Raw genomic sequence first — 15171 nt, forward strand, 5'->3', positions numbered from 1 at the left:
TCGTTTCATTGGCATGGTTATTGGTGGGAGAAGCTACCAATTTGACAACCTTGTGGCAAGATCCTTCCAGGGCAGCACGTACCTTTCCACAACTTTCACGTCCACCGTTAAAGAAGTAGAACAAGTTGTTGAAAATTTAATGGGTCCGGAGATGCTTGAAAGCAGAGAATCTGAAGTCACAGTTGACCGATTCGAGATGGTGAGAAAGCTGAACATTTTCCCCGCTTGCAGGTCATGTAATCGCAAAATTGAAGAGCCTTTTACAGGGATAGACGAGTCCGTAAAGTGCGGTGCGAAAACATGTGGAGCACGCCAACGAAAGGCGACATGTAAAACAAATGCCTCCATCGAGCTGCTTGTGGAGTTACCAGGCGAAGATCAAAAAGAACTTTGGCTTACGGCATTCACTGATGTGATGAATGATCTGCTGATAGGGAAGCCTCAAATTATTTTGAGTTCAACTCCCTCTGATGACATCGAGAAAAGGCTGATTGCTGTTAAAAACATTACTTTCCGATACAATGTGATTAGCAACGTAATTACTAAGGTACTGCACGTCGCTATTTAGTATTTAAGTTTTAACCGTAATTGACTTCTACTGTCAGTCAGTGTGTCATGCACTAACAACTTTTTGACTTAGTTATAAATTTTTTCACCATAACCTGGTGTTCGTGTTCATATCAGCATAAATCCATATTATGTTATTAATTTACTGTTTTAGAGGGGTTAAAACTTGCATGTGAAAAAAAAGTTGATATTCTTGCTTTGTTTATACAATTTTACATTTTAATTATGTTATTAACTATTATTCATTGGATAGTGAAAAAAATTCACATTTATTACTGTAATTTAATGTTTGTAGGCCATTCTGCAAACTAGCATAGTGAAATTTTTGTATTCTGTTGCCATTTACTGCCCATGTTTTACTGTTCATACCTGTCCACTAAACTTTTGTGACAAAAACATTGATATTCTTATTATAAACAATTTTTATTGTGTTCTGAATGTTAATAGACTTTGTTATTAATCATATATTCATTGGATATTGAAACCTCGTGGTTAAGTACAAATAGTTTGAGATACAGCATTTATTTTGGTGCTTACTCTTCGGTACTTTGTCTCTTTGTCTTTGTTAGATAACATTGACCTCTGCCTGTTACACAAGTATGCATACTCATAAATATCATACTGATACTACATTAAAATACAGATAATTTGCATTGTCGTGGATCAGGAAATGTTCAATTTTGAGCATTGCCCCAGTAGCATACCTCAAGTTGAGGTTTGGGGTAGGTATTGTGATTATGATATATATATATATATATATATATATATATATTAATATATATATATATATATATATATATATATTATGATTGTGATTTAATGTTTGTCTTGACAATCTTGATTAAGCAGAATTATAGAGCTTGTTACCAAGATCTATTATCACTGTTAGATCTTGTGGCCCAGTTTATTTAAATATACTGAAGCAAAGATTTGAGCATGAACATATTATGAACATGAGACAAAAGCCATTATTTTGTTTCTTGAATAATATGTCTATAAAATCCCTCTACCCAACCCACAAGGAAGTAAATATATTATCACTATTAGATCTTATAGCCCAGTTTCTGTTTTATACTGAAGCATGAATGATTTATTGAGCATGATTATTATTATGAACATGAGACAAAAGCCATTATTTTGTTTCTTGAATTATGTCTATAAAATCTCTCTACCCAACCCACAATGAAGTACATATGTACAGTATGAGTATTAGTAATAAAGTCATGCTTGTATACCGCTATTTGTCTGAAACAAAAGCACAGGAGAAAACTACTTCGCATATTTATTTATTACGTGGGTAATATAGTTTGCAATACGTCCATCCACAGTTATTGAAGTAAATGGTTTGGATAGTCGTTTAAAATTCAATGGATCTCATTAACTATGTTATTGTCCACATATACTTGTTGCATCGCAAATACAATAACATGTCGATGCTGAATATCCGTAATTTTGTAATACTTCGCCATACAGATTGAAATCCCATCATATAAAGATAATAGAAACCTCTGCTAGCAGGGAAAGGCAGTATAATAATTGTAACAAGACTTCCAGATATTTCGTCTAAACTAAAGCCCGTTTCAAAATTGCGCTAGCGGTCCTTCGGTGTAGGCTAACTGATTGTGCTCATCGTGAGTATTTGTATGTAAGAATATCGTTATAAAATATAAATAAATCGCCGTCCTTTGGTGTAGGCTTACTGATTCTGCTCATCGTGAGTATTTGTATATAACTATAAGATGATCGTTATAAAATATAAATAGATCGAATAGTACTTGCCAACCATATAATTCACAATATTTAGCTCTCGTGACAACCGCAGCTTTGAGATCGAGCTAAAATAAGTAATATGTAAACAAAGAGTAAATATATATATTATATTTACTCTTTGATGTAAATGTCCGGCGACGTGGAAATGTAAGCAAACCATAGCAAACCATATGTGAAGGTTGTGCAGGTACCGTGCCTGCAAGGGGGGACAAAATTCTCGACCATAATAATAAAAAAAACGGCCCTGGTTTTAAGAACTCGCTTGCGCATGCGCAATGCGAGTTAAAAATCAAGTCACTTTTTTAAAACGAAAATAAAAATCTTTTGATCAAACTTTAAATTGATCACTTTAAAATGGCGAATAGAGAAGGCAAAAAACAAAAAGATAGGGAAAAAGCAGGTAATGACGAGGAAAGGTTAGAAAAAAGAAGAGTAAACAACAGAGCCCTGTTGGATAAAGAAACACAAGAGAAAAAGCAGTGTCGATTAGCAAAAGCAAAGGGCTGCATACAAAAGAAGAGTTGAGGTAAGTACAAGCGATGAAAGAGAAAAGACGACAAATATCAAAACAGGAATCGCCGAAACAGAAGGAATGTCGTTTGGCAAAGCGTAGGGCTGCTTACAAACGTATGACTGAAGCAAGCACAAATGAACAAAGGGATATACAAAGGGAAGCAAATTGGGCTTATGCAAGAGAAAGAAGGCAGCTTCAAAGTGTTCAGAAACGAGCAAAACAACTTGAAAATATGAGAGAAATAACGAGAAGATCCTACGAGATAAGAGCAGAACAACACAGGTACATTCAGATAATGAACAGGAAAGTACAATGTGTGACCATGAGTTAACAAATGTGAATGATGTTGCGAGTAGTTCAGACCAATATTTGCATGAAGGTGGTTGGCAAAATGTTGACAACCCCTTGCATGAGCAGGACTTTGTTCAAAATGAAATGCACAGTTTTCATTTAGATCAAGAGCATTTAGAGCATCGGCAGTGTACAATTTGTAAAGAGGCCTGGCAAACAAGGCAAAACTTGGCAGCAGATCCCTTTGTTTGTTACCGGTGCAAAAGAGACAAGAGATCCCCAAAGAATTTCAGTGCTAGCAATGACATGGACCCAGGTATTGTTCCTGAGCAATTAAGAGGTTTGACACAGCTAGAGGAAATGCTGATTTCAAGGGTTTGCCCCATCATGCAAGTCTACAGAAAACATGGTGGGCAAAGGGGCTACAAAGGTCATGTACTAAACTTACCACAGGATATTCAAAGTTTTTTGAATAGGTTGCCTGCACAAGTAGCTGACTTGCCTGTTATGATTGTGCGTAGACAGGGTGCTGATGAAACACATAAAGATTTTACAGTTCGTCGACACAGAGTGCTGGGAGCTATATTGTGTTTGAAAACAAACAATCCATTTTTCAAAGACATTGAAATTGACAGGGATGTTATCCAAAGCCTACCAGAGAATGATGTCCCTGAAGAGCTAAGGTATGTTATTTGATGACAATGAACTTTCAGGTCATGCGACAGATTGGTGAAGACTCAAAAGTAGTTGCATTTAGGGTGCTATTGATGAGAATGAGAGATGGACAAGTTACCGAGATGGACTGGAGACTATTAATACAGCACTCCAAACCTAACGTTTCAATGGATCAATCTAGTGATGCTATTCGGCTGTACTTTGATAAAAAAGTGTCGCTGAATATAATTATGAGAAGTTGCTAGAGATTGGACAACCATTGGTCAAAATTCAAGCAAGGCATTCTGGTCGGGGTGCAAGTGCTGCAACCTCTGATGAAGCAGGTGGTTTGGAAGCTGTCCTCTTTGTCAACCAAAGCAGAAGTGATGCTTACATGTAACCTTTGGGCAGAAGTCGGTCTTTGCAATGGCTCTTTTGGAACTGCTGAGCAATTTTGGTTTGTGGAGAATATGGGTCCACCAAATCTACTGATTGCAGTACTGGTTCATTTTCCGGCATATTCTGGCCCTGCATTTCTACAAGAATGTTCAAAGTGGTATACCTGTGCCTCCAAGACTGTTTGAGTGGATGGCTGATAAAAAGTATTTGTCAAGACATCAATTGCCCTTGCAGCTGAGGTATACATAAGTCCCAAGGACAGACACTAAACAAGGCTGTTGTTGATTTAGGTAAAGAGGAGAGAGTTGCTGGCTGCACGTTTGTGGCAACATCCAGGGTAAGATCAATTCATGATATAGTGTTTGAACCTATGACATTTGATCTTCTGAAAGTCATTGGTAGGAATAAAAATTTGAAGAAGCGACAAGAAGCAGAACGACAACTTCATGTGCTTGCAGAAAAGACTAAGCAGAGGCATAAGTATTGAAAATCAGGTGGATGGATTGTGCTGTAAGTTTGTGTTGCTATATATTGTTCAATGATACTGGGCACCAATGTGCTTTTGAGGAAAGACTTGCCTGTTACTAAACACAATTTTGGAAATTAATTTGCTAAAAAATTGTTACAGACACTTCCTCTATTATTGTGTTTTTGGAGGGCAATTTATCATGTAAGCATGTGTTATTGCCTGTTACTGGACATAATCTCACATATTATGTTTTTGAAGGTGGCAGTTGACATGTACAGATATTTACATTATTAAAGTTTGTTCGTTTTACTAAAAAACATTAGAACATCAATCAGGTAAGATACAATATAAACAATCAACCGTTTCACTGTTCAAAACTCTTTTCGTGTGTGTAGGCGTTTACCCGATTTACCTGGTGACTGAAAAACAGTACACGCAAAATCCACGTATAGCATAAATTTCAAAAAGCACGCGAAAATATCGTTCCGTTCTGTGTCACTGTTTGGACTGCAGTAAGTCCTATTCATAATAAAAAACTTTATAAAATATTGAACATTTTGAAGTTCGCCCAATAAATTATACTAGACTTCACGCTTGTTGACATTTTAATTTACAAATTTGAGGAGAAACATTTTTGGAAGAAACTGCAATAACTTTTTTAAAGCATTTATAAATTTGTCGATTTTTGCAACGCTGATGGCTGATGCGCTTTACCTTTAAGAAATAATGAAAATACTAGAAATACATGCATGCAGCATCCCCTCGCCATTTCAAATGAAAAAAAAAATTTCCTGAGCTAGCCAGACCTGACCTTCAATATTATGAAATGTTCTAAATGTAAAGCCCATAGCTGATGTTTCAAATTTTTCGGAAACAAACACAGTCGTAAAGGTGAAGTCAAATCACGTGTTTTCCTGCTGCTTTCCATTGCATTAAGTTATAGACTTTCACAGTTTAAGTGAGAGTTAATACTCCATTATAGCTAAACCTTCAAAACATCAAAACAACCAGTCGTCACTCGTTCAAATTTTGCGCGTGCGCACAAGCACCATGACCATTGAACGTCCATGGTCCAAATTTAGGCGACATTGGATTCCGCTATGTTCTCCCGGGTCCTGGGTGTAATTCCTAATCTCCGGGCGGAATTAGTACCCTTGCACCGGCTCGAGGATTATATTTTTTCTTATATTTTAGATTAAAAGAAGTTTTGAAAAAAATCTAAAACATGTAAGTTTGTTTATATTACAATAGATATTTTTTTTCAAACTATTTTGTATTTTATGATTTTTGAGCTTGCTTCAAGTAGGCTATATGGTGCTGTTGTTTTTACATACTTTTCTTGCTCATTTTTATGTTGATGGCATATTTATATATACTGTGAAGATCTAAAGGAGACGAAGAAGTAAGATGCAAAATTATTTCAACAAAGCACTTTTCATGATGTTGGTAGTGCAATTATTGTAATAATACATCTACTTTACCAACTATTTTAGTGGAGAATGAGGATGAACTCATACTTGGTATGTATATAGGCACATATTTATATATCTTTCACTCTGAATGTACAAATTAGCAACTGATTAAAATGTTGTTGATCATTTCCAATGTTCAAAAATCTAATTTAACAATTATTTGTTGGATTTTAGACATTGATATTGATAATGATAATGGTAATTATGATTAAAAAAACTATTTGAAATCTTATTTTTGTCACAGTTAGTTAATTTGTATGTCTTTTCACATAGCACAAAGGATAACACATGCAAATTTTCTTTCACTATAGAAATACTTGAAGCAGTCCCTGACCTCGCCCAGGGGCCAGATGAGCAACCCAGTAAGTTTCATGATTGATGTGACTTATTGATGCATACTTTCCCCTGCACAACTGAAATACTTTCATTTAATCTAGTGAATCCTCCACCTCAAGAAAGGCCTGGTATGCGCTTATTGAATATGCACAAAAAATGATATGTTCTTTGAAATTGTGTATATACTGCCTATATTGTTTAACATTTTATGATTAGAAATGTATAGTGAAGCAATTGCATTATGATACATATTGAAATGAACTAACTTATATTTTCAATTCTCAAGCCTTGCAAGTTAATACAAACCTTGACAGTATATATCAGCTACTTTGTTCAATATTATTTAGTTTCTGTATTAATTAGTGATGATGATGCATGGTCAAGTTTTTCGCCAACAATTTAAAACTCTAAAATTAAAAAGGTTGCCTCCTATCATTACATGGATTTATGCAATATGTCAACCAAATTTGTTTTATTTTTTTTGTTTTATTTTTTTTTATTTTAGATAATGACCCACACCCTGGGCGGTTTCGGGGGCAGGAAGAGGTACTGTATGATTCATTATATCCACAACAATTGTTTCCGGTTTTTGTCATTGGATGCTATTCAACAAATATTGCATTATGAGGATGCTCAATATGACATTTTGTCTTTTTAGTGTTACATGGACAAGTGAGAGGTTAGTAAAGTTCAATTGATAATGGTCATGCACCCCAAGAAAGGTCTGGTACGCTGATTGAATATGCACAAAAATGATGTTTTTTTTTAATTTTGTATATACTGCCTATATTGTTTAACATTTTATGATTATAAATGTATAGTAAAGCAATTGCATCTGGATATAATTATATTGAAATGAACTAACTTATATTTTCAGTTCTCAAGCCTTGCAAGTTAATGCAAACCTTGACATTATATATCAGCTACTTTGTTCAATATTATTTATTTCATGTATTAAGTGATGATGATGCATGTTCAAGTTTTTTGTCACCAATTTAAAACTCTAGAATTAAAAAGGTTGCCTCCTATCATTACATGGATTTATGCAATATGTCAACCAAGTTTGTTTTATTTATTTTTTTTTAGATAATGACCCACGCCCTGGGCGGTTCCGAGGAGGAGGCAGAGGTACTGTATGATTCATTATATCCACAACAATTGTTTGCAGTTTTTGTCATTGGATGCTACTCAACAAATATTGCATTGTCAGGATGCTCAATATGACATTTTGTCTTTTTAGTGATACATGGACAAATGAGAGGTTAGTAAAGTTGAATTGATAATGGTCATGCAGTTAACTCAACATTTTTGGTAGCCTGCAAACCAATTATTTCTTGATATCATTTCTTGATATTAGGGCGGTGTTACAAATGTGACCTTTGCGGCCACCAAGCAGTGACATGCCAAGCACGTATGTACAGTACCTTATGATTTGTCACATAGTGTATAGTCAGTTGTTAGGTCACTGGTTCACAAACAATATAATCATGGCTTCAGGGCTATTCTTAGATATTAGATGGTGCGACAGAAGAATTTTAATGGTCTAATCAAATATTTAAAACTTGGCAAAGACGCTGCCCATCACAATATTTGACAATAATGTTTTAGGCTATTTCTTTCTCCAGCTGGTGACCGACTGATTATCCTGCAGTTCTAGGGGGCACACAAAACACTGGCGAAGCCGGTTATGAAATTCACAAACTGCACGTTTGAGAAGTTTAATGCTTGAACTTCTCAAATGTGCAGATTAGGCTACGTTGACATACAGTTTAATTTAAATCTCCCTGTTGAACATCTTGCCCAGTATACAAATGTTGAATAACATTTAAAAAACAATGAGCTATCAGTACATTAAAGACGAGACAATATTGTTTTCAACTAGCTGCTCATAAATCACTGTATGTCAACGTAGCCTCAACAAAGGCGACTTTTGCCTGATTGGTTGATTGTTTTTGTCGGTTTCAGGCTTTTTGCGCGTAAATTTGCACGCGGCGAGGAACGAGTGGCAAACAGGTGTCAGGGTGCAAAAGCATCAACTTTTACGAGAATTAATGCGACAATCTGTTACTAAAATGCAAATTTTTAGCTTTGTTGTGTTACTGTTCACATTTATCTTTCGTGTCAATTGATTTGATATGAACTCGAGGCGATGCTTTGTTAAATACGTTCAATCGTGCGTTGGATGGCGATCGTGAGAATATTCCTGTTGTATTCTTTCTAAACACTGGCATGTTTAGTTGTAAATAGCAACGATCGATGATCTGTTACACCCTTGTCCGCCACATGATCTTGTGAAACAAGTCTGTGGGGGACTGTATGAAAAAAAATTAAAGCTTAAAAGTTGAAGCGTTGTCAAATTATGGATGTTTACAATGTGGTCGTTGTTAGATTATTTTCGAGCGTTGTTATGTGCTCGCAACGGCCGTTCATCGCATCGTGTGAAGAAGTATGAGTCTTAGAAAATTTTTAAACATGGCCCTGGAACATCGCTGTAAAAGATAAGTATTTCTCATTTCCTTTTGCACAGTACTGCCTTTGATTGATTTTTATACCCGATTATATTTTTGACAAATTTTCGTTGGTAGTTGTATTTGCAAAATGACAGCGCAAGTTTAAAAGCGCTGAATAATGTTTCTAGCGCGTGTGACACGAAATCCATTTCAGAACAAAAGCTTTAACCTATTTTTCGGTTGATATCAGTTGTATTTTCTGCTACTGGCTTGTTTGTAATGATATAATTAAATATTTAGTATGATTCATGACCATTTGCACAAATGTACAATGTAACAAGAAGCGGGATTTTTCGACGCTTTAAACGGCACTTTCTGTAGTGTTTTAAACCTGGATTTTTGTTTGTTACAAGTTTTGTTCTTAGGCCTTCGGATTCTGCTTTCATAATTCCTTTACTTGATGCAAAAAAGAAATTTCTAGTGCAATTTATTTGAGAGTAATCAATGTGCAATGGGAATTATGCAATGAAATAAAATAGTCTTTCCGAAAATGTGTAAAACAAGCAAACAAACAAGTGTGACGAGACACACCTTTATGTAGCAATAGTTTGTTTATTACTGTAAAGTCCCGTGCTATTTCGTCCTGTTTTTAGGCTGTTTCAAGTTCAAAAATTCGGTAGTTTTTCACCGACCCTTCGTCGTAGGTGTCTGGAATGTTTCGAATGGAAAGAGTTTTGTGGGAAGGTCAAGATGTACATTTCATTGGCGTTTGCGTGCGTGCGTAATGGAGTGTAAACAAACGAATCTTTGAGGATTGTTGTGTTTATTGTCGTTTCCTCGTTCACTACAACTACATACAAAGTATTGTTGGCTATGTTCAGATGAACCTCTTACCGGGCTAGTTTCAGTAGCCATCGGCGGAACTCGAACAAGGCAAACAATACAAAGGGAAGGCATGGCCACAAAGAGGTCAGTCAGTGATTATTATCTGTTGTAAAAAGTTTTGCGCGAATTAATTTTAAAACACTTTGCATTTTTCACTTTGCATTGTTTGAAGTCTTTTGGCCTTATTTTTCCTTTCCTAATGATCGAATCTTAATCCAGATTGTAGTCATGCCTGTTTATTTTTACAAACTATGTTAGGTCTTTTCTACTTTACAACAATGATTATATCCAGGTTTATAATATTCTATAACAAACAACCCAAATAATGTGCAATTGTATGCAAAATTTAGATCTGCACTTCTTTATATTTAAATTCGTCTAAACCGTGAGAAACCTTACAAGTTAGAAAAAATCAATATGTTGACAATTTATTGGATAATGATTTTAATATTGCATAGAATTGCACACTTTACAAATCTGAGTTTCTATTTGATGTATGCCAGGCACAATTACATGGTGTTAAAGGTAATTCACAACATAATCCAGCAGGGCAAAGCGAGCATTTACTTTGGGATGCATTTATCCGACTATGTCCAAGTTTAGCATGGAAACATTTTGAGCAGTGGGGAGGTTTTCTGATACTTATCTTTACTTTTGGTGGTTCTCTTCCTTTGCTTCCAGATGGAGACTCTGGATGGAGTTGGACAACTTGTTCATTCAGTTCATTCACAACATCATCAAAGTTGGTGTTAGGAACAAGATCCATTTCATCAAAAGTGTCATCATCTTCATTAATTTTGCCACTTGTTTGTTCTTCAAAGTTTTCAGTGTCGTCATCCTGATCATGCAGTAGGGCTGAGTTTGCGGAGGTTGCCAGGCTGGTCACTACATCTGTTAGGTGGACTTGACATATGTAGCAGAAAGAACGCCCAGCCAGACATTCATCATGAAAAGAATGCCAGCACCCTTCAAATATGTGCCAAGGTTGTTCTCCAGTCAAGGTACAAGACAGAGAGTCGCATCTCCTGTCAACATCTGGTCTCTGGTGACATTGAAACCCAAGGGGAAGGAAATAACTCTTCACAACCTTTTCAGCAAAAAGAGATGGCATGATGTAGTTATTTAAATCTTTCCTCTGACCCTTCTTTCTGGGAAGATGTTGAGCCTCATTAGGATTATTAGCTATCCTGGTAAACATATCAACAAGAACACGTGCAACTTGTGAGTGCAAAAACTTTAGCTCTATTCTACTAAATACGTAATTCTTAGGTGGTGTGAATACTTCTCTAAAATTGCGTTGCCTCATGCTAGTACCAAACACTGCTTTTATTGTCTCTTTCAGTTGTTCATCTGTTGCTGAATCAGTTGTGTGCCTCCTGATGACTGAGTGGACATATTCAACTGTTGACTCATCTATGATGTTAAGATGGTTAGCAAAGATATTAAATATTTCTTGTGTGTGCTCATTGCTCTGCCAAAATCTGATAAACGAAAGCCATATAAGCAGTACTTTGTTATAGTGGTGCCTACGAAATGAGTACATCATTATCCAAATACGAACAATTGAAGCATAATATGCATAAAACTTGTTTGTCTTAAATAGTACATTATAGGATGTTAGAATAAGTGGGCAGTAGTTGTCTAAAAAGTTTAGCAATGTACCATACTGGATATCCTTACACCTCCTGAATTTCATCTTGACCATTCGCCTAACCACCCTCCATACACAATTTCTAGTATGAATTGCATGCGCCATGGTTTGGGGTGCTCAGCTAGTTTTTTGCCTTTAAAAACAGTTTCATATATTTGTTTCAGCAGTGGGATATAATTAAGAACCAAGTCCTCATCTGAATTTAAATCAATGTGGAGTGGCCCAATCATTGGGATGATGGATAGCAGAGGAGAAACAGCCGCATTGTTGTTTAGGTACTTCATCAGCAATTCATATATGATCTTTCGTGGATGAAACTGACTAGGGTAATCACCTGGCAGTAAAACAACAAATTGAGAACAATACTCCTTCAATTTAGAATTGAAGACAACATCTAAAGCAGTCTGATAGTTTGCTTTGCTTTTAAGAGGCAGTTTAAGAAAATCAATCAGATGCACATTGTCAAACTTCCGTAGATGTCGTACATCAGCTGATGCACAGTAATCATGTGCCTCAAGGCGTTCACGCTCCATAAGTGGATAAAAAAACTCAGCTGTGATCTCAGGCATACAGGAAGCATAGGTATTGCCCAGAGTACTAACACTATCATTGGAGCAAATAGTATCTATTAGCTGATTTATGTCAATGCCTGTTTTAGGGTGGACTTCCTCTGGTTTTCTCATTTGTATGGCACTAAGACTTGGGAATATCTTAACAATTATGGTACACATGTTATTAGCAGTACTGGTTTGTAGATTTGTAGGTCTCCGACTTGTGTGTATGGTGGTGTAGTCATCAATCATTAGCAGTAAAAGTTGTTTTTTCTGAATTGCTGTGTTGATAGCCTCATTGACACTCAATTCATTAGATAATGCATAATGTGACAAAGCCCTATCTATAGTTCTGCTGCAGCATGCTGTACCTATTGTCCTCTGTGTGTCTATGCCATCATTAGTGCAGTGCGAAAATTTTAACAAAATGCCATTATCAACTTGAAAAAAGTCACACTTTTGTGACAGACCAAAACAAAGCTGCAATACTAAAGATACACAACGTTTCTCATTCAGGCTTTTTCTCTGCTTTGTGTGCCGTGAACTAGTCATGCATGACAACAGTAGCTGAAATATGTTGTGTGCTCCTGCCCTAGCACAAAATTCTTGAAATGCATCCGGATTGTATGTGGGAAGATTTTGTGCAGTTTTAAAATTTTTGTAGTATGCATTCTGAAGGCGTATAACCTCTTTAACTACCTGAGCACCTGGAAGAGATAAAATAGTATTAGACAATGAAATGTATGTGGACCATTTTTTTACGTTGTAAATTAACCTAAAACTCAATAATGTTCTGCAGTGAATTTATTTTTTGTGTTAGCCTGTGGGAAGGGAGGGTGCTCTATATCTCTTGAGGGTAAACATTCATCTGGTGACCCAGTATGGGAAGTCTGAGAGGACACAAAACATTAGAAGACTTAGTGGTCAATGTTTTCAGTCTTATCCACCCTACATTCAGATAAAATTTGCAGTGTATTCAAATGTGTTGGAACCATTGGTATAATAAAGAACAATTAAAAGGTACTTCATTTGAGCAAATTTTGCAAGGACAGGTACCCAGCAATAAAGTATTAGTAGTATTAGTACACACCCCCATGCCTTCCCTTTTCATTCCCAATTTTACTGCAATGTTTGTTTTTAAAAAGTACATTTTCATTTTACATATTATAAAACTAATGGAAATATGTAGTTTTCCACATAGTCATATAAATTCCATTAGGGGCTGGAACAATCAAACAATTGAGTGTCTAAGTTCAATAAAATTGATAAAAGAAGCATTCCTTTTACTGATCTGTTACAGAAAGGTGCGAGGGCAGATTTTTTTCGCCAGCTAAAATATTGAATATTATATACCTTGAATCTCCATTGGGAGGAACAGATAGTTGGCTACAGTGTTTTGGAAAAATCTAAACGTACCTTCCAAGTTTATAACAACGGGCTCGTCGGGCTGTTGTTTTGCCGTGCTTTCAACAGCTGAGCCGGATGCTTCCCGAAAAGCTGACACTTTTTCAAAGCGTTTTTGAACAACTTTTACAAACACATTTACTCTAACTACTTTTAAAAACAAAACCAGATGGACAAGAATTTTTTTTACAAACATGGCATGGTATCTTGGAACGCATTCTAAACTTATTGAACAATATTAAATGCCGAGCAACTTTCAAGAAAGCTACACGAAACGAAACGGGACTTGGCCATATATTCCTGCCTTTGCAGCAAAAGTAAGCAAAAGTCAAGCTGTTTACCTGATTGGTGTATTTTAAAAAGTTAAAGCCCAAGCTTGAAAAATAACTGCCAATGTCACCAAGACTTCGTTTTGATAAAAAGTAAAAAGACCGATCGCAGCGCATCGCGTCCACATAACAGAGGAAAAACAATATAAAAATAACTACACTTGCTTGAAGAAAACCGATTTCTTTATTTCGCCTCATTAGCTATTTACACAATAAAGTTATAAGAGATTTTCGCCAAAAACTTTTGAGCTTCGCTCCTTGATTTGCTTCCCGGCTCCGATCACTTCGAAAAAAAATAATGAATGCGCGTGCGCAAAAGAGCGGTAAAATCAACCAATCAGGCAAAAGTCTCCTTTGTTCGTAGCCTCTTGTTGTTCTCATGTTATATTAGTCTCGTTTACACTACACTCAATTTATTAGGGACCTTAAGCATGTTGGACGGCAACACAACGACGACGCGGTTGAAATTCTCCTTTAAATAAATTCTATAGCAAAGTTGTTGTTGTATATTATTAATTGTACAGATTTAGTGAGTATAAGGCATTAAGAATATTGTGTTTAAAGGATAATTCTATAGAGCCTAATTCGAGGTAGGGCCCCCTGGGTCCTGAAATCCACCCGTTCTAAACAAGACGTAAAAAACCATGTTTTCCCATTGTAAACAGAACGAAGACGACTTCTAAAACCCATCATGGGTCTTTAATTATTCATTTTTTTTCAATGACCCATTGTATTGATAGCCGTTGTCGTCGTGTTCGCGTCCTACATGCTTAAGGTTGCTATTAATGGCACGGCACGGCTAAAATGGGTGCCCATTTCATTTGTGCTCGGCCTTTGCTTTCGTAGCCTGAACACTAATAAAATTGGGCACAGGTACCAATTCTAGCCGTGCAGTGCCGATAAATTGACTGTAATGTAAACAGGGCTATTGTTATTGATTAAAATATAAATATAAATATAAATTAATATGTAAATTGTTATTTTTATTATTCTGTAAATTTTGTATTGTAAATTTGTTACATAGTTTGCATTTATATTATTTATATATTTTTTGAATTAAATTTATTTTTTACCCATTTTTGGAAATTATGTTATCGCATTAAGAACCGGCAAGGGGTTACTGCATGCATGTATTTCTAGTATAGTACTACTTAATGTAATTTAAAAATAAAATAAATGTAATCTCATATATACAGTGTTTAATCGTCAACAAGTCAATAATATAAATGACAAACATGCCGAACTCTACATTGACCATTGTTTTGGTGTAACACTGTCACATCATACTCATATGATCGTTTTCCTGTCCTTCAACCTTCTTGTGCACCTTAACCAAGCTATAGAAGCCCTCTACAACTGCCTTACAACCTCCAGAAGACAATGCAACATCCAGCGCAATGCAAATCTCGGTCCCAAGGCTTTCGTAAAC

General features: G+C 35.9%; 1 long non-coding RNA gene across 2 annotated transcripts; it reads left to right on the plus strand.

Annotated features, from left to right (window-relative positions):
* Positions 1 to 8466: 8466 nt before the first annotated feature.
* LOC114536350 lies at positions 8467 to 12792 on the plus strand. Of its 2 annotated transcripts, none has more exons than XR_003688424.1 (6): positions 8467 to 9891; positions 10489 to 11028; positions 11150 to 11236; positions 11623 to 11733; positions 11838 to 12040; positions 12117 to 12792. It is a non-coding gene; the product is annotated as an uncharacterized LOC114536350 (long non-coding RNA). The 2 variants fall into 2 exon arrangements; XR_003688423.1 differs by having other exon boundaries at positions 11887 to 12040; positions 12117 to 12789.
* The last annotated feature ends 2379 nt before the right edge of the window (positions 12793 to 15171 follow it).

The sequence above is a fragment of the Dendronephthya gigantea genome, unplaced genomic scaffold (assembly GCF_004324835.1).
Source record: "Dendronephthya gigantea isolate DGI-Jeju-01 unplaced genomic scaffold, DenGig_1.0 000134F, whole genome shotgun sequence".
Lineage (NCBI taxonomy): Eukaryota > Metazoa > Cnidaria > Anthozoa > Malacalcyonacea > Nephtheidae > Dendronephthya > Dendronephthya gigantea.